This window comes from Ceratotherium simum, chromosome 2 (genome assembly GCF_057802395.1).
Source record: "Ceratotherium simum simum isolate JZ-2026a chromosome 2, ASM5780239v1, whole genome shotgun sequence".
In the NCBI taxonomy this organism is placed as follows: domain Eukaryota; kingdom Metazoa; phylum Chordata; class Mammalia; order Perissodactyla; family Rhinocerotidae; genus Ceratotherium; species Ceratotherium simum.
In genome coordinates, this window is record NC_141901.1 from 73,736,672 (window position 1) to 73,758,704 (window position 22,033).

Here is a 22,033-nt window from a genome sequence, read left to right on the forward strand (position 1 = left end):
TTAACTGAAGCTAAGTGCTATTATTGGCTATTAGCGATGAACATGAACAGAACTTTTCTTTCTCTAAAAGATCCTGCCTTACTTCCTTATAGGTATGGTATCTTGCCCATCTACCTCTCTCACTTTTCTTACATGTATAGAGAGGGCTCTCATCTCTCCCAGCCCGGAGGGCTGAAGATGAGCTCAGGGTAAGTTGAAGTTCCACCTAGAATAAGGTGCTCGGGAACAGAAACAACTTCTCTTATCTCTGTGGCTGGTTCATAAATATATACAACAAATATATATTAAATTAAGCACATGAGGTTTATGTAGTGCCTAGTGTATGCTAAGCTCTGAGAACAAACTTGTTGACTTTTTCTTGACACAATCGTACACCAAGAGGAAGATTCCTAGTGTCCCTAAATCGGTATGTAAAGTACGGAGCTTTGAAAGTATCCACATACAACTGAGAAATGAGACATAACGCAAAGTCAAATTTTGCCTTCCGGTAACCTGACAAGCCTGAGAAAGTCTGACAGCACACAAAAACTTTTCCCAACATGCAGAGCTGTCATCGGCACTTCCCCACCTTCCCAGAGACATACAAATGCTGCAGCGGACGCCAGAAACATCGACGACTAGAGCAAGGACGGTGCCCTGCCTGTGGTTAGTAGTTACTATATTTATTCTCTCTCTGATATGCTGTCACCTCATACCGTTCAGAGCCATGGCTATATTGTGAGATAAGATTGAGTCTTCATCATTTGGCTTGCAAGATCTATTTTCAAAATGTTTTCTTATGAATGCAAGCTAAATCTAACAGTTTTCTTTCTTTAATGTTCCTAGACATTCTCTGTTTATGCAGTCAGCATAAACCTTTCCTACTTCCCTTTCTGCTTTAATCTATTAAAATTCTCCCCCCAAGAACTCTGTTCATCAGTCCCTCCTTCCTGATGCTCCCATTCTTATACTTGGCCATTTCACGCTGCCCTGGTCAGTCTCTAAAGAGACAAATCTTCTGGGCTATTCTGTGTGAACATCCAGGGAGCTCTTTGCAATGTGATTCACATATCAGTCAGGTCCTGGTGAGAGGCGGAAGACCCAGATGGGATTCTGAAGCAATGTAAGGAAGTACTATTCACAGAGCAGGGTCAGGGGATCTAACAGGAGGTATTGAGGTGCCCAGGACTAGAAACATTGGGAAGCCATTGCCACCACGGGCCTGAAGGAGCAAAAGAAGGAGATGTGTTGCTGTAGCTTGTTGAGAGCTGGAGCCGTAGATGAGAGGCCAGCCCACAGGAGCTATAGCCTTGGAGGACGCAGCTCTACCAGTCAGGGAGGGCAGGGGTTGGGGATGTCAGCAGAATCCAAGGGGTCAGCTTCCTGGAATCCACTGCAGTGAAGAAAAGGCCAGAGTATGAATCTCACAGGTGAGGTGGGGAAGGTCAAACAGAATAACCAGCACAATGTATGTGAAAGTGCATGTATCCAAACCTGTAAATGAAATTGCACCCTGCGACCCTGCACACCACAGTAAAACTCCATCCACTCAACACACCTTCCAAGGAAGTCTAAGGACTTGCTACTTGGTTGACTCTAACTTGTCTTTACTGGTGATACTAGAAAAGAGAGGTCATTTTAATTTCTAAAGAAGGAAAGTAGCATAACCTTACCTGTGATTGTGATTCTCTAAGATGCTCCTAATATTTGTGTGATATCACTCTCTTTTGGTTGCAGAAATATATTAAGGAAGAAAAATTTCTCTTTTCCAGTTAATAATACCTGGAATAAAAACAGTAATTAATGAGATATCCACAGACTGTGCTTTTTTTTTTTCAAGTGAGCAATTTCAGGTGTTCCAATTCTAGGTGTGATGCAGTGGTCTCAACTCTGGATGCTCATCAGCATCACCTTCAGTACTTGTGTCTAGAACAGAATCCTGCATCCTGCCCTAGAGATTCTCAATTGAGAACCATTAATTTAAAATTATGGATGTATTATTAGGAAACTCTACATAGAGATTTTTATCCAGACCTCTTTGATCTATCAATAAAGCTTAACATCATTCTGTATTATGTTTTTTAAAGATCTCCCATGTTATTCCCAAGATAATTTACTATTTGGAAATATATACCCAAGGGAGATAAAAATTAACTTTCACATAATTTCATGCTCTTAAAAAGAAATGAATTTAATTTAACTTGAGGCTTTTCAAAGAATTACAACTAGCTTGTGGTTTAAGGGTGGAGTTGTGGCATTTCTGAAAATTAAAATGAATGATCCAGAACTTGCCTAAGTGGTCTTCCAAGCCCAGCTCATATCCCTCCAGAGCATAACCAGGGCAATGCATGGGAAAAGGCAAAAAATGTCTACTCCTCGATATCTCCAATGGGCAATCTTGCCATCCGCCGTATTACTAAAGTATTCTGCTCATACCTCCTGTTTTATTTCTGTTTGCTTATTTCTTTGCTTATCACTTTAGCATATTTCATCTTCTGGATTTTTAAAAACACTATTTGTGTACGTGTTTTATGTGAACGTCTTGAGGTCAGAGATTGTGTCTTGTTTGTTTTTACATCATCACCCACAGTGCTGGTCCATTGTAGGTGCTCACTGTATGTTCAATTAATACATTACTTTAAAAACAAATGTATTTGTGAAAAAATGCACCTGGTACTAATGATGTTTTTCATTGACATATACTTTTCCCCGTCAGACCAACCTATGGTGCCGTTCTCAACACTTCTACTCCAGGTCCAGACAAAGAAGAAAATCTAGATCTCAGATTCAAAGATATCATGCTCAATTTAAACATGGAAGGCACCTAATGGGCTTCATATCTAGAACTTCAGAAAACACTCTTTTTCAGACAAATGTTTATATCAATTCAGTGAACTTTCTTGAATTTAGTATGATCTCTTGATTTTCTATTATTATTGAACCTCTCCACAGGTCTCTCCTGATGAATAAAATGTATCCCTCATTTATTTTTGCTCTAAGTCATTTTTAATGCAAGTTTAAAGCCACCTACAAAATGGAGGATATCATTTAAAAAAAAAAAAAAAGACTTGCAGGTACTATTTGATAGCCAGAACTTCACTAAAATATAAATCTGGAAATATCACCCTTGAAATCATGCACATGATGAAAAAGGACCGGAACTGATGAATTTTAATGCAACTAGACAAAAACCCAAGGCCTGTCACACCAGCTGGTCATGCTTGTTTTAGCCATTAAAAGTGGCCTTTTTTGTGGCTAACAACAGAAATGTCGGTCAATCAGGCACAGCTGTAGGTCTGGGCTTGGAGCCCACTCTCAACTTTGCCCCCCCCCCTTTATTTCCCCAGGCTAGGATGGAATGAAAGGGTCAGGATTGGCAGTAAGCACAGAGAAAGGGAAAACCAAGATGCTTAAACCCAGATGAGAGATTGATAGCTGCAACATCTCAGTCCTTAGCCCATTAGGTAAAGTTTAACCCCCGCAAAGCAGGTCACTTGGCAAAAATGGATGGAAAAAACAAACTTCAGGTTGAAAGACAGGGAGGAGGCAAAGGGAGATGCTCTGCTGCATATAGTGTTCCATTAATAGGTATCACACTCCATAATAGGGACATTTTAATACAAATGTGTTCTTTGGAAGCCAGCCAAGAGCAGGGCACCCTAGTGAAATCACAATGTACAGCTAATGAGCTATTTTTGGTGAATTTGGCACTCGAGACTAATAGAACCAATTTGTCCCGAAAATGTTAAATCATTTAGCGCTTCTTTGGAGGTGCTAAGTGCATCTAGAACTTTCTGGGGCTGTCAATAAAAATTACAGACTACTCCAAAGCCTTCAGTCTTGGCTTGCAATCCTTTATCCTCAGATTAGAGGGCTGCCGGGCACCTGAGGAGGCTCCAAACTAAGCCTGCTAGCTGCAGGAAGCAAGTGGTCGGATGCAGTGCAAACGCACTCCCATAACTAATGAGACTAAAGAAATAGCGAGCATTCTTTACCAGCCATGCTGTCAACCCATGGCATGCTGTAATCACTCGATCATCTTCTTACTCCTCCCCACACTCTGCCATCCGCTAATTCCCTTTGGCAGCACTGCCATTCTCCCAGGCCCATAATCTTAGGATTTTGACTCTTCCCTCACATTTACCATTTCCCCTTGAACTTCTCCTCCATTCCCTCTATACCAGCCTCAGCCCTACACACCTGGATTTCTAAAATTGTCTGCCATAACTCCCTTCCACCAGCCTCCCTCACTTCCAGCCATCCTGCATATTGATGGAAGATGAATTTTCATTAACACTCTTTCAAAGTTACTCTCAAAAAGTTACTCACCTATTTGGAAACTTTCAATGGCTCCCCAGTACCTACCACATCAAGTCTGAACTCAGCCGTGTGACTGTCAAAGCCCTTTATAAGATGACCCCATTCAACCAAGATAGCCTTATTTTCCACGAGCTGTCTTACCCTGCGTGGCTCAGGAGAATCATTAACTGTTGTTGAATAAATAAATCCCTGCTACTGCTCACCCTGGAGCCCACTACAAAGAGTGAGCAAGTTACACAGAGCTGCCAACGTGAGAAACAGTACAACCTGCAATTTAAAGCATCTGCCCTTGTGAATTACATTTTAGAGGTTAAAAAACAATATTCATTTTCTTGATCTATGACCCATTCAACCAACTCCCACAAAACAGCCCATCTCTCCATGAAGCCAAATTTGGTGCAAATCTATCAAACTATTTTTTTCTGCTGCAGTAACAAATAAATGCAATTTTATTGAGATGGCTGGTTGTCCAACACATGTCTTCTGCTCTTGTCAGACTGGGTTCGTGTTCCATGAACACCTGCATTCATGCTGCCTCTGTGCCTTCACATCTGCTTTGCTCTTCTTGGCACGGTCCCCCCCCTCCACTCCATCCATCCAAATCCCATTCTGTAAGGCTTAGTCCTAGCTCCACCTCCTCAAATATGCCTGTCCTAAATACCTCAGTCCTCCAGGATTTTATTCTTGAAAACAATATGTACAATATTTCTTACTGCTAAAGGTGAATATTCTCTCTAGTACTGATTGCTGATCACTTCATGGGAGTCATTCTTTCTTCCTCAAGGAGAGGAGTCATCATTTAAACTTAAGTTTCCACGTAATGTTATAGTCATAGTACGTGGCAAATAAATCTTCTGATTGGTCAGTCCATTCATGTTTTAATTCTATTCCTATAGTGCCTAAAATAGTGCTGAGTGTATAGCAGGGCTTCACAAATTCTAGTTAATCAATATTTAGACACTTTCATGGAGTGTTTTTTAATCTACTCCAGATATCAGGTCAGAACCTTCTCTAATCTAATGGTATGGCTACTGTGCTAGAAAAGAGTAACCATCCTCCAAAAATTTGTGTGCCCCCTTCCATTATATAAAGTTGTTACTGAGAAGCAGTTGCCCAGTCAGGCATGACATTTCCCAGCCTCCTTGCACCTCAGCGAAGCCATATAACCCTATAATATAGTGTTCACCATATAAATAGTGTTTACCAGTGGAATGTGAGCCAAGGTCATTTCTGGGCCAAGGTGACTAAGAAGTGGATGTAGCTTCTCCATGCTCTCTCCTCCCAGCTGCACCTGGATGCAGATCTTTTGAGACTTTAGAGAATGGTGGAGCCAGATGTTGGAAGGAACTGTGTCCCTGAATCACCACATGGAGGAAACTTCCTGCCAATCGCATTGGACTGTTACATTCAGGAGATATAGATTTTACTGTGTTTAGCTACTGAAAATCAGGGATTTGTTACAGTTAACTAATCCTCTTACCTACCTCTGAATGAGTGAAATTGCCACTGAGGCGAAGAGCAGTTCAAGATGAGAAGCAATTAAACTCTCATGCATTAATACATGATGCTTTACCAAGCTGAAGGCTAATTGGCTTCCAGAGTGCACCTCTACATTTAATGAGGAATTCAGGTATGTTCCACTGGTCCTAACAAAATGATTTTGTTGTCTTTCCTAATATACCCAAACCCATGGTTACAAGTGTTATCTGAAGTTGCCTATATCTCCTATATCCAGCCCAAACCACTTTCCTGAACTGTACATATAATCGCTGTGAGATAGCTTCGCTGGGTGTTCCACAGGCCCCTCAGACTCGGGAACTCTAATACTGATCTCATCTCCCTCTCCCACTCACCTCCACCACATTATTCCTCCTGCTAAATTTCCTATTTAAGTTAGTGGCACCACCACCTAGCCCGGTGTTGTTAGACTTTTCTCATCTGTCTCATGCAACAAATCACCAAATCCTGCCTATTCTTCCCCTCCTCAATCTCTCTTACACACTTACTTTACTCTCTTCTCCCACTGCCACTGCTGGATTAAGGAGATGGTTAATCATCTCGTTCGTGAACTGTAATCATAGCCTCCTAACTGCTTTGTTCTCTAACCCAGTGGTACCCACATTTTGCAGGGCATAATAATCACGGGGATCTTGTAAAAAATGCAGATTCGTGAGATCCACCCCGAGTTCTGATTAGTGGTCTAGGTGGAGCCTGGCAAGGTGATTCTGGAATGGGTGGTCCATAGCATATGTTGTTATTACCCCCTTTTTAGTCTAGTATCTACACTGCCACCAAAGTTACATTTTCCATCACAGGAATCTCATTTTGCTCACAAGCGCAAATTCTGCAAGGGCTGTGCGGTAAAATCTAAACTTTCTGCATGTGCTTCAAAGCCCTTGTGAGTTGGTTTCTGACAACCCACCAACCTCATCACCCTCCATTCTCTACCCGACCGTTGATTCTCTAGTAATTTTGTTCTTACACCTCCCTATACCTTAGCATGTTCTCTTACCTCTGCCTGATAGCCCCCTGTCAACAGACCACTTGGACACCTCCTACTCCTCCTTCAAGTCTCAGCTCCAACAGGAACTTCTCTGGACAATGGGCCTTGACTCCCACAAACAAACTTGGATCTTTCTGCTCTTATGCTCCTTCTAACCAGTTAACCTAGCTCTGCCACAGCAATAATGTGCTGCAATCTTTTGTGTGTGCATTTATCTTCCCACTAGACTGTAATTCTGCTAAGGGCCACTTGACCCTAATCTACAGTTGATTGAAACCTTTCAATTTTGACATTATGTAAGATAACTCAACTTGTACAAGCCAAAAATAAGATTTCTTCCCCTCTTCCACCTTCTTTTTTCCCATCCTACCCTCCAGATGGTACTAGCTTTTTTAAGCTGAGGCTGAATCGATCATTTCATTCCTTCATTACAAATCTTAAGACAATCGCAGCAAACAAAAAATTAGAATTTGACTTGCTGATGTCTAATTATTGATGAGGCCTTTTTAAAACATATTTGGTTCTCTGAAATGGTTTCTCAGAACTGTGCTCCATTTCTCATTGGTTCCTGCTCTGTTTGTTCTTGGCCTCTGCGTTTCTTTTCGATTTTCTGCAGGTTAGCAAGCGCTGCATCATCTGCTTTTGAAATGTGTCTTTAGGCATGCTTTTGTTTGACAAGAAATGCCAAGGCTGAGCTGACAAAGTCTGTTTGAAAACCTTTTTCCAGGTATACAAGATCAGTGAGCCTGTTCAACTTATACTGTGATTAGAATTTTTCTTCAGATATTTATATCAACATTTCAGTTTTAGGGAGAGATGTTTTCTGAGCCTACCTGTCAGAGAGAGACTTTAAAAAGGTAAGGAACTCTATCATTTATATATTCAAATGCAGAAATACGTTTGTGGTAGAGTTGACATCCTCCCCCATATGACTAAAAAGAAAGGAGGCAGCTTAGAAGCTCGCAGTCTCCTCTCCTCCCACAGGCTGGGACAAACATCTTCTTAGGAGTTCTGGCCCTCAGCTGTGGGACTTCAGGGTTTCACATGGAAAGATTTAGGAGGCTTTCATCATAAATGTTCATTTCCTGCACGTTTTCCTTTTGAGGGTAGGAGAAATGGGGGCAACAGTGTGAGAAAATACACCTACTGAAGGACAGTTTCCTCTATAAACCTGTATATTAAGAATGCGACCCGCCAATAGGAGTTTATAAATATCTGGTTTTTTAATCTAAGAGTTTCGGTATTCAATTCAGTTCAGCAAATATTCATTTTATCCCTAGACATATTTATAAGCGTAATACATTTTACCTAAGACCTTACAAAATTGGAACATATTTCAAAGTAAAAACCTATTTTAGAAAGCTACTTCTTTTTGGAAAATAAAGCTTAGCACGTTCCAAGGAAGGGGCATCACTATGGTCACCGGTTAGTTATCTAGATCCCACCAGTCAGGCTTACACTAATTTGCTATAAGAAGAGATCACAGAGGGCAGTACTGTATCATAAAAAATTAGAATGGAGGACCATCTCAGCTTAAAAGGTGAAATAATTCATAAATATTTTAGTAGACCCATGCAGAAAAATTAATTTTAAATTTGGTTTATTGAGTGATCAAATCTATTGATTAAAGCAGGCCCCACAGCCTCCAGTTAGCCAGAGATGCAAACAGAACATTCTGCAGTACCTTACATACATTCCACAATTCAGACTGCTAATTCTGATTGACATTCTCCCCAGTTATAAAAAATAGATTATACTGGACTACATTTGTCTCTGTTAAATTATATTTTGTTAGTTATCCATTTCACTAGCAAATATTCATTGATCACTTACTATGCACTAGGCACAGTGCCAGGTTCTGGGGATACAACTGCAAACAACACAATCCCTGAACTCAAGGAGTTACAGTCCAGTGAAGGGAGAAAAGAATCAGATTTGATCTCAACAAGGTCTGAAACAATAAAAGAACTTAAAGACCCCGACATGTAAATAATAATCGTAATATCAGCCGTTTAAAATTCTTTGCAGAATAAGATTGAGATGAACAAACAGAAGTTAAAGCTTGAGATTACGTGTAGCTTTCCAAAAAAAAAAAAAAATCATGTTAGACAATAATGTTTTTATGTTGTATAATCCATCATTTTTTCCCAGAGCCACATTGACATAACTATGTTCCCTTCTTGATAGAGTCTTCTGTGAAGAACAAGCTCATGTACCACCTGATTCTGCCACCAAAATGTATGAATGCAAGATGCTTTTCCATTAAATAACACTGAGGATTGGTAAATCTTTTTCTTGTTTTCAAGTGCTAACTTATGAGGGTAATGTACATCAATCCAAGTTTCTAAATCGAACAGAGGAGGGAGAGGAGAGAGAGGCAGAAGGAGTGCTCACAAAGTCAGTTTACACTTCACTGAGGTCTGACTGCCAGAGCCGCGTTTTTTGATGCCCGTCCCGGAAGGTACCAGTTCTATGTGCTGATCCTATCTTAACCCGAGATGCTTTCTACACACCTAAAAGAGAAAGAGAGAAAAGATGTGCCTATTACGTGGTTAAGTGGCTCATTTCACATCAAATCAGCTAGTGACAAGTACCATCTCAGATGGAGAGCTGGTCCTAATGCTCCCCTCCAGCCACTGAAGACCGATGGCAGTAAAGAGGATATTTTTCTTTGTGCCTATTCACGGTAGCTTGGCTAACTTGGTGCAGCTGTTGCAGAGTCTTTCCCATAAAGAACTAAACCCATGCCAGCTGCTTGGAGTGTTGCTTTAAGAAATGCTGCAAGATCATCCCCATGATGTGGCCAGAGAAAACATCAGAATCTGTACCAGTGAAGTGAGACAGAAAAAATAAATGTCGTTTTAAGAGGGAGGAATACATACAAGCTATCCATTTCGTTTTGCGTTTCTGCTAGCCTTAACTGGACACATTATACAGAATCTCTTGTTTTTCTGCAGAAATTCCAGAGTTATCCATGAATCCCCAAGATGAGAATATCTAATATACTTTGGGAGGTGTTACCACACTCACAAATTCAAATGATAAAAACAAATAGGGTTTTGTGAAACATGTATAAGACCAACATACATGTTAATGCCCGTGGTCTACCAGCTTCAGAGAGAGGGCCCCAGAGAGAAACACTTCAGAATTCCATAACTACACCAACTTCAGGGCTCCTTTCAGGAATGAAGAGTAGATAACCGTTTGTTTCAAATGCGCAGGAGGTGAGAGGGGAATTTGAAAGGTTAGGGAGGGAATATTCTTATTGGGGATAAAATGGAAATTATTTACTTTAGCGATCCTCATTATCCAGTTGATTTCCATCTTGCTGACACTAAGAGGTCCTCTTACCTCCCACCCACCCCCGGCCCCCTGCTCTTACAATTCTCTCTTCCCTTTGATTACCTGACAAAAATTTGCAAGTCTGAAACTTATATTTCACCTGAAATATTAATATTCAAGCTCCAAGTATTAAAAGGAGGGATAAGTAAGGCCCCCCACTTTCAAATCCACAATCAACCCTTTAATATGAGAAGATTGATACACAGAATTGCAGGTCCATTTATCAATGCATTAACAACACTTACCAACGTTGCCTTCATCGGTTCTTTTCTAGCACAGTCATTTCAGGCAAATTTTTAAATTCACGTCAAGATAGAATTAAGAACTACATTTTTTTAAAGTGTGCCTGATGTGCAGAAAAAAATAAAGCCTAAATAATCTCCTTTTTTTTTTCATAAGACTAGAAATACATTTTGCTTGTGGTCTATTGTGTGGAACAGATCTTCCTGAAAAGGAAGATATCTCTTAGACCAGAAATATTCTCAGGGTATGGGGAGAAAAATCCATTAAAGAGTTTAATTCTGCTAAAATAAGATCTGTAGCTGCCTCGTGCCTGAGGCAACTCATGCAAAGGGTACAATTGGAAAACTTGATCACGTAGGCTTTGCCGCTATTCCCTAGGATAGTACCCTGTCCAGTGGCCTATAACTCCCTAAAACCCACCTCAAAGTCAGCTTCCAATTCATCAATACCACACCACCTGGTAAACTCGAGTCAGACTGGTTAGAATGCCAGCCCTGCAAATGTATTAACCACTGGATCCTGAGTTTTGGTTTCTTTGTTGGTAAAATGAGTAAAAAGACTAATTTAAAAATTTACCTCAGAAAGTTGTCCTAAAAAATGATTCATATAAAGCACCGAACACAATGCCCAACATACAGTAGGCACCCAATCAATGTTTTCTTTCTCCTAAAAACATATCCCTACCCAGGACTTACTCTCCCCTAAACATTTTGGGAAAAAACACTAAGTAAGGAACAATTCTACAAATAGGTAACTTATTATGAGCCTATAACCACTCAACCAAAGAATAATAAAAACATTTTTTTTTAAATGTGTGTGCTATACTAATTATATCCCAAGTACCCTCCTTCACTAATTTATCCCACAGGGGCATTATGCTTGTCGATACAGGCCCTGGTTCTAAATCAACAAGCCAGCACTACTTTGATTGGTTTCCAATGTGTGTAGTTTGGGAAGGAACCTAAAGGAGTTCCCAAAAGCTCCTCTTTCTTACAAATCCTTAGAGGAAATTACAGAGGGCTTTTACCCTCGGGTAGGAGACTCTTTCTCAGATGTCTCATGGACCATAGCAAAGGAGGCTATGTAACTAGGCTCTGCTGGCCCCCAAGCATGCCTTTATTTAGGTAATCATGACAAACAAGGCACCTATCACCACGGGGTCAGCTCCCTGGAAAACAGAGCTTCATCCCTCAGTCCCAGAAGCTGATCTCAGTCTTTCCCAACCTAGAGGTGAAGTGAAAATCAAATTGTTTGGGGTATTAATAAGACTCCAAAGAGCCTTAACAATCAGTTATAGTTCTACTGGCCATTCAGAACTCAATTCTTTCTCCAGGGTCAGGCCACACTGACCACAGACATCTCAAAATAAGCCAAACCACAAGACCTCCCTAGAGTGGGTAACTTGACTCCTCAGTCTAGAAGAAAAGACTCAGAATTCAGCTGAAAGCATATCCTCACCATTCAACCCAACTGGTATCTGTGGGACCACTAACAGACCATGGTTTATGATGAAGCCTTAAGATCTATTTTGAAGCTCATCACCTACCAAAAGACAACATAAAAGAAAAAAAGATTAAAACCACCTGTCACATGCATATAGTTCGAGTTGTTCTATTAAAATGGAAAGCCAAAAGGCTTTGACTGTGCCACTTTCTAGTAACAGACAAGGAAAAAGAATATTTCAGGCAGTTCTCACTCTCCTAGCAAAATAGAATAAAACTCTTTGTCCGATTCCCACTCCATTATCAAAGGACCACTCACCTAATGTAAAAAAGCAGCTTTTCCTCGATTTATCATTAACAAGAGCATTACTACCTAATGTAAGGAAACTACTCTTCCCCAGGGATTCTATTAACGGGAGGCTGGAGCCAGACAACAAGCATGGGAGCAGACCTGCCTCGGGAGGGAATGCAATATACACGCTGTGTTCCCAGCAAAGGAGGTTGCACAATGGCCTTCTATAACCACGAGTTCCTGGCACGCTCAAAAAGGAGGGAGGGGGCTAAGGGGAGGAAAATTTAAACTTTCATATGGGCACCTTCTTGAATTTTTTCTGTTTTTTAACAATCCATGCTTGTTTTCCACACACATTCTCCAGAGGCTCTGGGTGCCTGCCTAGCTTTCTCGCCCTCTCCTTATGAGCACGCAGACTTGCAGTTTGGGAGTGATGCCACTTGGAATACTAAGACAATGTAAATGAGCACATTTTTCAAAGATGTTGAATGTAAATGAGCACATTTTTCAAAGATGTTGCTGTTAGTTTCTTCTTAGGTCATCCAGCAATACCAAACACTAGGTGCTATTTAAACCTTCTGTTGGTATTAACTAGTTTAATCCCCCCTCAAGAAATCGAAGAAGTAGGTGCTATTATTTTTCCATTTTACAGATGAGAAAGACAAGGCACAAAGAGGTCTGAAAACTTGGTCTTGGTCACAAAGTTAACACACAGTGGAACTACGATTTGAACTCAAGAATTCTGGCCTCAGAGTCCATGCTCTTAAGCAGTATACTAAATGCCTATCAATCCCCCTAACAATAAAATAAGAGCAGATGAATTAATACATGACTTAGAACTCAGAGATAACCAATGCATAATCAAGCATTCACAATGGTAATGTTGGGTTTTTCAATTAGACTGTAGACATTGGAGTCAGACAGATTCAAGTTCAAATCCTAGGCAGACCCTACCCTATTGCATATTAGTCAGTTAAACTTGAACAAGTTGAATATCCCAAGCCTCACTTTCCCCATCTTTAAAATGAAGATAATAATAGCACTTACCTCATAGAGCTGTGAGAATTAAATAAGATATAAGCACACTTGCATGATTCTAGCAACATATTTAGTGCTCCATAAACATTAGCTATAATAATTATCATCATCATTATTATTTATTACACATATGGCTTTCCACTGCAGGTGAGCATTTGGAAGGAATAATCCTTCACTGCATCCAGGCACCCTCCTGCTTTCAAAAGCCCACACATGTGAGATGACTGGTGGGGATTAGGGGTATCAACCACAGCTAAGGATCACAGCAAAGCTAAGGGGCTCACAGGGACCAAACCCCTCAACCTTGGCTTCATTAGCAAGTTTCTCTAGCTGAGCTAACCCAGCCCCTGCCAGTCAAGCATTCCCTTGCAAATATAAATCATTACCCAATAAACCACAGACATACAAGACTGTCCACAGCAGATAAAGCTGTGGGTCAGAGTAGCCACTCCCTGAGGCTTTGAGGAAAGCAAGAAAAAGCAACAGCATTAATTATATAAACAGTTACTTGCAAAATGCTTTAAGCAAGTGTTTTAGATTCCCCTTTAATTAGGATAACTAATTATTGCATTTTCATCTTTCAATGAGCTCTCAAACCCTCCTATGCACCATCTTCAAATACAGACTAGAAACACAAAGATCGAGGGAATAAGCTAACTGTGTAGACTTTTAAAGCCACTTTATCTGTCTGGATCTCGGCTTCACCTTCTGCACAATGAGGAGATTGGACGAGGTAAGTCTCCAAGACCCCTTCCAGGAGATTCTCCACAACTCCGTGCAGTGCTTTGGGGCTGACCTAATGGCTACACCACTTTCCTCATCTCACATTCTTTTCTAGGGAGCGGCATAACATTTGAAGATATTAACTGCATTTTTTTATTGAGCTTCAAAAACTGCTTTACAAATGTGAACATCAAGACATCTAGCAATTCTCTAAGTGTGCTGTGAAATAGGGAAATCCAAAATAACAGGCCTAAAAGAGACTAGCTCAAATGAGGAATGGTTAAAAGAATTGAAGATATTCTTGGGAAATGACAAAGTTATCTCTTTTAATTAGACTTATTCTGTGTAGCTCCAGAACTGGAATCAATGAATTTACATTGCAGGAAGAGAGATAGTAAATAACTTTAGAGGAAAGAGCCTTCCACCCAAGATAATGGTTCAAAATGGAAAAAAAAAAAAAACGTTTTACATGGCTATGAGCATCACTGAAAGAAATGTGAAAACTTCCTATCAAGATGCTTAGAGGAAATTCCTTAATTGGGACAGTAAATGGAGGGCTGTATGCTGAGCTGATATTCCCTCTGAGAGTCTGTCCTGACTCCCCATAGGTAGTTAATAACTTCTTCATCCATGCTCCCTAAACACCACTTAAATAGGTCTAGTAGAGCACTTACATGTGATGTTATAATATTTCTTTATTGGTGTCACCCTCATCAAATCAAGCGTGTCTCATTATCCTTTGTATATATCTGTCACAGCTATAAGCACATACTAGATTCTCAATAAATATTGGTTGAATAATAAAAAAAATAGTGACCAAGGAGTTTAAAAAGACTATCCTTGCCCTCAGAGAGGCTTGCAATCTAGGCAAAGAGTCAAAATTAACATAGCTGAACCAAATTTTATATAGCTAGATATAATATCTTACATACAGTTCGGACTTAGTAAATGTTTAGGAAACAAGTTCGTTTGACAACAGTGAAGCATTAAGTGGTGGCAGAAGTTCATCATTCAGTGAAGAGAAGCTGCTCAGGCTGGCCTGGAACACCCTCCAAAATTTGGCTCCCACCTGCCTGATTGTATTTTCCTCTAAAACACCAGCTAATTCCTCACAGTCTCTCAAACTCACTCACATTCTCACTCCTGCACTTTGGCTCAAGATCTTTCTATTACCCGGACCACCCTCCCTACCCCTCTCTGGAGCACCAAGATCCTTCCCTCCCCAGCATTCTCTATCACTCACTTACCACCTAATAGTATGTCTAACTGTCACCTGTTCATTAAGCAAACAGTCACTGACTCTTCAGTATGTGTGGGCTGAGCTAAACTTTGGGGATACAAATGGAGGAGACATATTCCTGCCTTCAAGAGGTTTAAAGTTCACTGGAAGCCAAACGCTGTCTATAAAAATGAACAATTTCAATGCATAATGTCATGAAGGAAATACTGAGGATAGCACCTAACCCAGTCTGCAGGTGATATTGGGTAGTGGTGAAGAAAGTCAGATAGGGAAAGCTTCCTGGAGGAGGTGTTGCCAGAGCAGAGTCTTGAAGAAATGATGGAACTGAGTCAAGTGAAGAGAGGAAAGATGCTTTCAGGCAGAGTAGCATGCACAAAGCCTGCAGGAAGAAGAAGCACAGTGAATTGAGTATGTCTGGTGTGTAGGGAGAAGACAAGGGGTGGGCTTGGAGAAATAGCATGAGTGGAATAGGAAAGAACATGCTATGTTGAAAAGCCCGTCTTTTATCCTCACACTAACGGAGAATTTTTGAAAGATTGTAAACAAGGAGATGACCTGATCAGACTTGCCTTTTACAATGTTTATTGAGGCAAGAGTGGATTGAAAGGAAAGTCAGACCCTAGGCTGAGAGCATGTCAGGAAGCAACTTTAGTGAACGATATATGAAGTGAACTAAGGCAGGCTCGGTGGAGAAGAAGGGAAGGCACAGGTAATTCTGAGAAGGCTGATCTACAGGATTGGGTAAGTTATATTGGAAGCCAGAGTGATCAGGGAGTCAAGGATACCCTCCAGGATTCTGACTGGAACAGCTGAGGGGAGAGGGATGGAATTTAGTGAGATGGAAACACAGTACGAGGGACAATTTAGTGAGGAAAATGGTGAATTTCATTTTAGACCTGATGAGTTGAGATGCCTGTGAGATAGTCAAGTAGGAGGTAGTTGAATATACAAGTCAAAAACTCGGGAGTAAGAGCGAGGATGAAGATGTGAATTTTGGAGTCAGGGAGAATACAAATGGTGGAGACCATGAGATCTCGTGGGGATTGTGAGTGAGGAGGAACTAAGACATCACCACCCCATCCCCAACCTGCTTCTGAAAAGCAGAAGAAACCAAAAGAGCTGGGACCATCCGCTTGTCCCCAGTCATCACTTCCCCCGAGGAAAGTAACAAAGCTTTTTACGAATACTAGTGCGTCAGGAATTTGTCTGCTTATGATTATTTCTCAACTTAAATGCTACCTTTTTTTTTCTGTAATTGCAGAAACTCTGAAAGTTGACCTTTGCTGTACATCTGCTGACCATCATCACCCCTGATTTTGATGGCATCCTTCCTCCCTCTAATCTGTTCTCTACTTTGGCTGAGGAGGTTGCACGGGCTTAAAGTTTCAGAGTTCTTTTCTTAACTGGTAAAAGACTCCACTTTCTTTTCCCTGAAGGTTATTGCAGACAAACCACTTTATTTTGCTGTTTCAATTTCAAAATAAAAAGAAACTTAAACTGAAAAAAAAGAAAGAAAAGGAATGCCCCCCAGACCTGAAAGTGCTTGAAGTCTTGAAGAAGTGCTGTAAGGGTTATTTACTTTTCAATGTGCCTGTCTTGCCACCTTAAAGCAATTGTAAGCTCCCTGAAGGCAGAGTGAGCTTCTGTTTGCACGTGGGGCCCACAGCAACTAGCAGGGTGCCCTACATATAGAAACTGCCCAATAATTATTTATGGAATTAATGGTTGTCAATACAATTAGACTCATTCGTGTGCACACTTCTGTAGCTCTTGGAGTCTTCCATACTATTTAATACAATTAATTGTTGTATCCTGTTCTTTGGTTATTTCATGGGCGCTACCCTTGGAACTGCAGTAAGTTTCTGGAAGACAGGAATACTGGCTCATTCTTTACCTTGTATTGAATGCTGACCAAATTGGTGCTCAATAGAGCCTTGTTGATTCATATGTGTTGTTTTATCTAGGAAGAATTTAGCCTGCCATGTTACACCTTCTGAAAGATAAAAAAGATGTCTGTGTAGCATTAGCAGGCCTAGAACAAGCTATTCTGAAGCACATCCTAAACAGTACCTGTTCCTGTATGTCACCTAACTGAGTAATTCATTCAAGAGAGATTCTACTGAATTAGGCTTCAACAGGTGGCGTGTGGGCTGCACAGAGACCTTCAGTTGGTGATGTACATTTCATACACAGATTCATAAGGAGCGTCAGTAATGTGGTATACTCCTTGTGAATTAAATCATCAACAGCTTCCAAGGCGATGCAGGAAATTGTACTCACTACACAGACCTTATGGAAAAAGGGAATGAGGAGGGAGAGAAAGAAGACAGAAGAGAATGAGAATGTATTCTGCGAGGTAAAGGAAGAAAAAAGATTTTGCTCACCACAAGAAATCAGCATCAATAGAGTCAAGCTCAGACAGACCAGGAGAGCACTGCACAGCCTCCACATGGCTTCACAAAGACCCTTTCCATTCAGAAAGAACTGCAGTAAACCTTCCTAGAAAGTATCACAAGAGAATAACCAGGTTTCTTTAAAATAGTCCCACTTCGACTCCAAGCTACAGAATGAACGCCATAATCTCTTCCATCATATCCTGATAATAGTTAAGAGTCACTACAGGTTGGCTTGTCACACTGTCAAATACAGGTGACTACATATTTCCCCCTTCTAAGAGTCCATAGAGAGCACTCTGAAACGGGGCATCAATTGAGAGATCACAGCCCAGAGAGGTGAGCAAGCAGCCTCCGAAGGTGCTCAGGAAACAAGACAAAATGTCTAGGAGGGCGTGAGAGGAGCTGCGTGGCTGTGAGCCCACGTGCACAGCAACACACGCAGGGTGACTGTGCCCTGGGCACGGGAAACCACAGGGTGATGTGCGTATGGATGAGAAAGAAGAAAATATTCCCTAATTCCTTCCTTCCTTTCTTTTTAACATTTAGAGATGCAGGCATTCTGACAAATTATGGTCACCATGCTAGTGCAGAACTCCAGGTCCTACGTCTGAACATTTGAAAATCTGACTCAGCAGGATAGTGTAGAGAAAGCTGACTTCTAGCGTATGTGCACCAGTAGAGTGGTCCTTGAAATGCTAAGTAATTCTGCATGAGTTAGTAAATCGCTGCTGCCCCAGGCCTCTGAATGCCCCCAGGCTACTCAAGCCTTTCTTCCCAGGAAGTGCCAGATCTCTCCACTAAAGGGTTAATGCCTGGCTCTGCAGTGGGCCTTGTGTCCCTGCTTCAGGCTGTCCTGATAATCGGGTTTTAGTATCAGCCTGATAAGCATCTTGTCTCCCTAAAGGACAAGAAGCCCAAGTAACAGAAGGTTGCTAGGTAAGCATGGAATCAAGAAAGTGCTAGACTGACTGAAAATGGGCCAAGATGGTCATATCTATGGAGGCACAAGTTGGTTTATGCCCTGTGAGGTCACCTGGCTTCCATAAATTTTTGTATCTTTGGCTAATAATATCATAAACCTATAATGAATATGAGTGTGGTCTCTTCCCCCCAGCTCAGAAGCCCCTAAAAAGCTACCAGTCCTCAGACAGCAGGGGCCCACCAAGTCCTAAGCTAGGTAAATTAAATCCACACCTAGACACAATTTCAGTGCAACTGTTGACCATCAAGAATAAGGAGAAAATCCTAAAAGATATTGAAGAGGGAAAGATGCAACACATACAAAGGAATGACAATTAGTTCCTCAAAGGCTTGAGCAAGAGGAGACGCCAAAAGCCACAAATAATATCTTCAAAATGCTTAGAGAAAATTAGTCCCAACAAAGAATTCTATATCTAGCTAAACTAGTCTTTAAGAGTGAAAGCAAACGAAAGAGAGTTGACTAGTCATAGCCCCTCTCTGAGACATACATCACCATGTATAAGAAACAGTGTTAAGTAAAGAAATTGATAAACTTTTGACAAATTTGAATAATAATTGACTATTAAGAATAAAGATAAGTAAAATTTGAGGGATTAAATTCAACATGAACCTTAAATTGCAAACAAAAATAGTATAAAAATATGAAGAGAATGTTCAGATTAATAGCATATTACGGTCTATATATTGTTGAAAAAAATGACAGAGGTTTTGTTTTTGGATTTTGCTACATTAAGGATGCACGTTAAACATTTAAAGAATAGCCAATGAAAAAAATAAAAAGGGAATGCATAAGTCCAAACTGTAGAGATGAAAAATGGGACAAGTAAAGGTTCAATCAAATAGAAGGTAGGAAAGGAATAGAGAAGAAGCAAAACAATTTTTTGTTAAACTAAGACCATAGAAATGAGTCTAAATATGTCAGCAATCACAAAAAAAGTAAATGGATTACATTTACTATTACCTAGAAAAAGCTGGAAATTCTCAGATATTTGGAATATTGAAAATAAAACAAAACAAATTCCAGCTGTTACATGGTGTTTAGGAGAGACATACATATATGAAACATAATGACATCAAAAAAAGTTGAAAGTTAAAGGAATGGCAAAAATATACTGAGCCAATATTACCTGAAATAAACTTGTTGTAGCAATATTAACAGGATATAAAATAAAATTCAAGGCAAGATGCAATAACAGAAAAATCCCATAAAGGCCATTGGAGGTGTGGGGTGGACAGTCCTTCTGGGGCAGGGTAGGTGGGTCTTAGGTATGAGGGTATGGGGCAGGTGCAGGGTAAGGACCAGGTGGCAACGGTCAGGGAAAGTCAGTCAGGGCTGATAATGACAAACAGCCTTCAGCAGCAGAACTTATGCCCAGGCCTAAGCCTACCTGGGCAATTTGTGGGATTGGGTGCTTCAAGCAGCAAACCTACAGTCAGTTGATGGTCAAGCGACATGGTGCCCCCAACTAGTGCCAACCCTGAGGTCTGTAAAGATAGTTCTCATTTAACAATGAAAAGGAAAACTCTGCCAGGAACATATTACAATCATGAATTTGCATGTACTTAACTCAAAACACAAAAAAAAAATTATCCTATTGCAAAGGGAAATTTACAAATCCATGATTATATTGGAGATGTTAATATTCCTCACTCAAAAAAATATGCATAAAGCAAAAATAAAAAAGTAAACCTACAGAAAAATTGACCAATTAAGCTTGTTCCAAGAGAATCTCATAATCAACAAGGAGAGGCTACATGATTTTTTCAAGCACATGTGGAACAGTTATGAAAATTGAACTAATCCTCACAAACGAACTCTGAGGTAGGTACTATATTGTCTCATTTTCCATATGGGAAGCCTGAGGCACAGAAGTGAAGTAACTCGTCCACGGTCACACAACTGGGATACAAGCAGAGCTGGGATATGAACCCAGACATGCTGATTCCAGAGTCCAACATTTAACCATAATGTTGAGTAATAGAGGGAAGAGCAAAGAATTAATAAAATAGAAAACTGAGAAACAGTAGAGGTGTTCAACAAATCAAAAGCTGATTCTCTGAGGAGACAAAATTACAAACTGCTTTATGAGACCAATCCAAAAATTTAAAAATGAAGAAGGCCTATATCAGTCATGATAGAAATAAAAAAGAACGTAACTACAGGTAGAGATTCTAAAAGACACAAGAGAATACTATCATCAACTTTATGCCAATAAATTTTAAAACGTAGATGAAATGTACAATTTTCTGAAAAGATTTAAATTCCTAAAACTGACTCCAAAAGTTAAAAACTAATAAACCATTGCAATTAAACAGATTGACTTGTAGTCAAATTCCGCTTATCCCCCAATGAGACACCCCAATAAGACATAATATCTTATTATAAGATATAAAAATATCTTATTTTTTCAATATGACCCACAGGCTTTACAGTTAACAGTCTCCAAACTCTTAAGAAATTATTGTCCCTGGGCCGGCTCCGTGGCTTAGCGGTTAAGTGCGCGCGCTCTGATGCTGGCGGCCCAGGTTCGGATCCCGGGAGCGCCCCGAGGCACCACTTCTCCGTCCAACGCGAGGCCGAGTCCCACGTACAGCAACTAGAAGGATGTGAACCTATGACATACAACTATATACTGGGGCTTTGGGGGGAAAAAACTGAATAAATAAAATCTTAAAAAAAAAAAAAAAAAAAAAAAAGAAATTATTGTCCCTGTCTTATACAACTCTTCCATAGAATAGAAAAAGAGGATGAGCTTTACTAAGAAGCCCCAACATGAACTTAAATACAGAGGGTGGGATGGGTGCTGTATTACCCTTCATACTTTTCTGTACTATTCAAATATTTCATATTAAAAAGAGGATATGGGGAGGGTATTGGGCTAGCTCATCAAACAGGTATATTTCATATTTTTTTATTCAAAATTTAAACAATCATCTCTGAATCAATAACTTCTAAGTACATTATTTTTCTTTTTAGTTTAAGTTTCTGTTTCTTAGGGGATGGCTCCAATACATCAGACCTACATCTCAACAACTTTGTCACCTTGGAAGTAACTTTCTCCCACAGATATCCTTTCTTCCAGAGAACAAAGTAGCTGTTCTCTTCTAGACAGTTTCTGAATCTGTGACCATTTGAACATGCTACCACTTGAGTTTCCAACAGAAATTTATGAAATTCCTACCTTAATAACCTTTATGAGGGCCCTAACATTCTTCAGACATTAGTCCCGCTTCCATGGGGAATTATATTGAGAAATAAATCACCCTAATTCTTTCCCCATAGGTGCATTCCTGTTAAATTTCTTGACCTAGAGATGAAACCATCTTGGGTAAGAATTAACCCATGTAACGCTCTGTTGAAGGATGGGCTTGGAAAGAGCGTGATTAGACTGAGTAATTTCAGCACAAGTTACAATAGGAAGATCACCTCCGAGTGAAAACTTTCCCGCACTCTTTTCTGTGAAGCTACTAGAGGAATCTGGAAAGGTCAGAACACAAGTTTCCAATTTCTTCATTGATCCAGGAGGAAAAAGT

General features: G+C 40.3%; 1 long non-coding RNA gene across 1 annotated transcript in view; it reads right to left on the reverse strand.

Moving 5' to 3' along the window:
* Positions 1 to 539: 539 nt before the first annotated feature.
* Positions 540 to 22,033, reverse strand: part of LOC147918054 (uncharacterized) — a 30,404-nt gene continuing 8,910 nt past the window's right edge. The window contains exons 2-3 of the long non-coding RNA XR_015549150.1: positions 1,653 to 1,761; positions 540 to 1,372 (exon numbers count right to left, since the gene is read on the reverse strand). This is a non-coding gene — a long non-coding RNA (uncharacterized LOC147918054). The remainder of the gene's footprint in view (positions 1,373 to 1,652; positions 1,762 to 22,033) is intronic.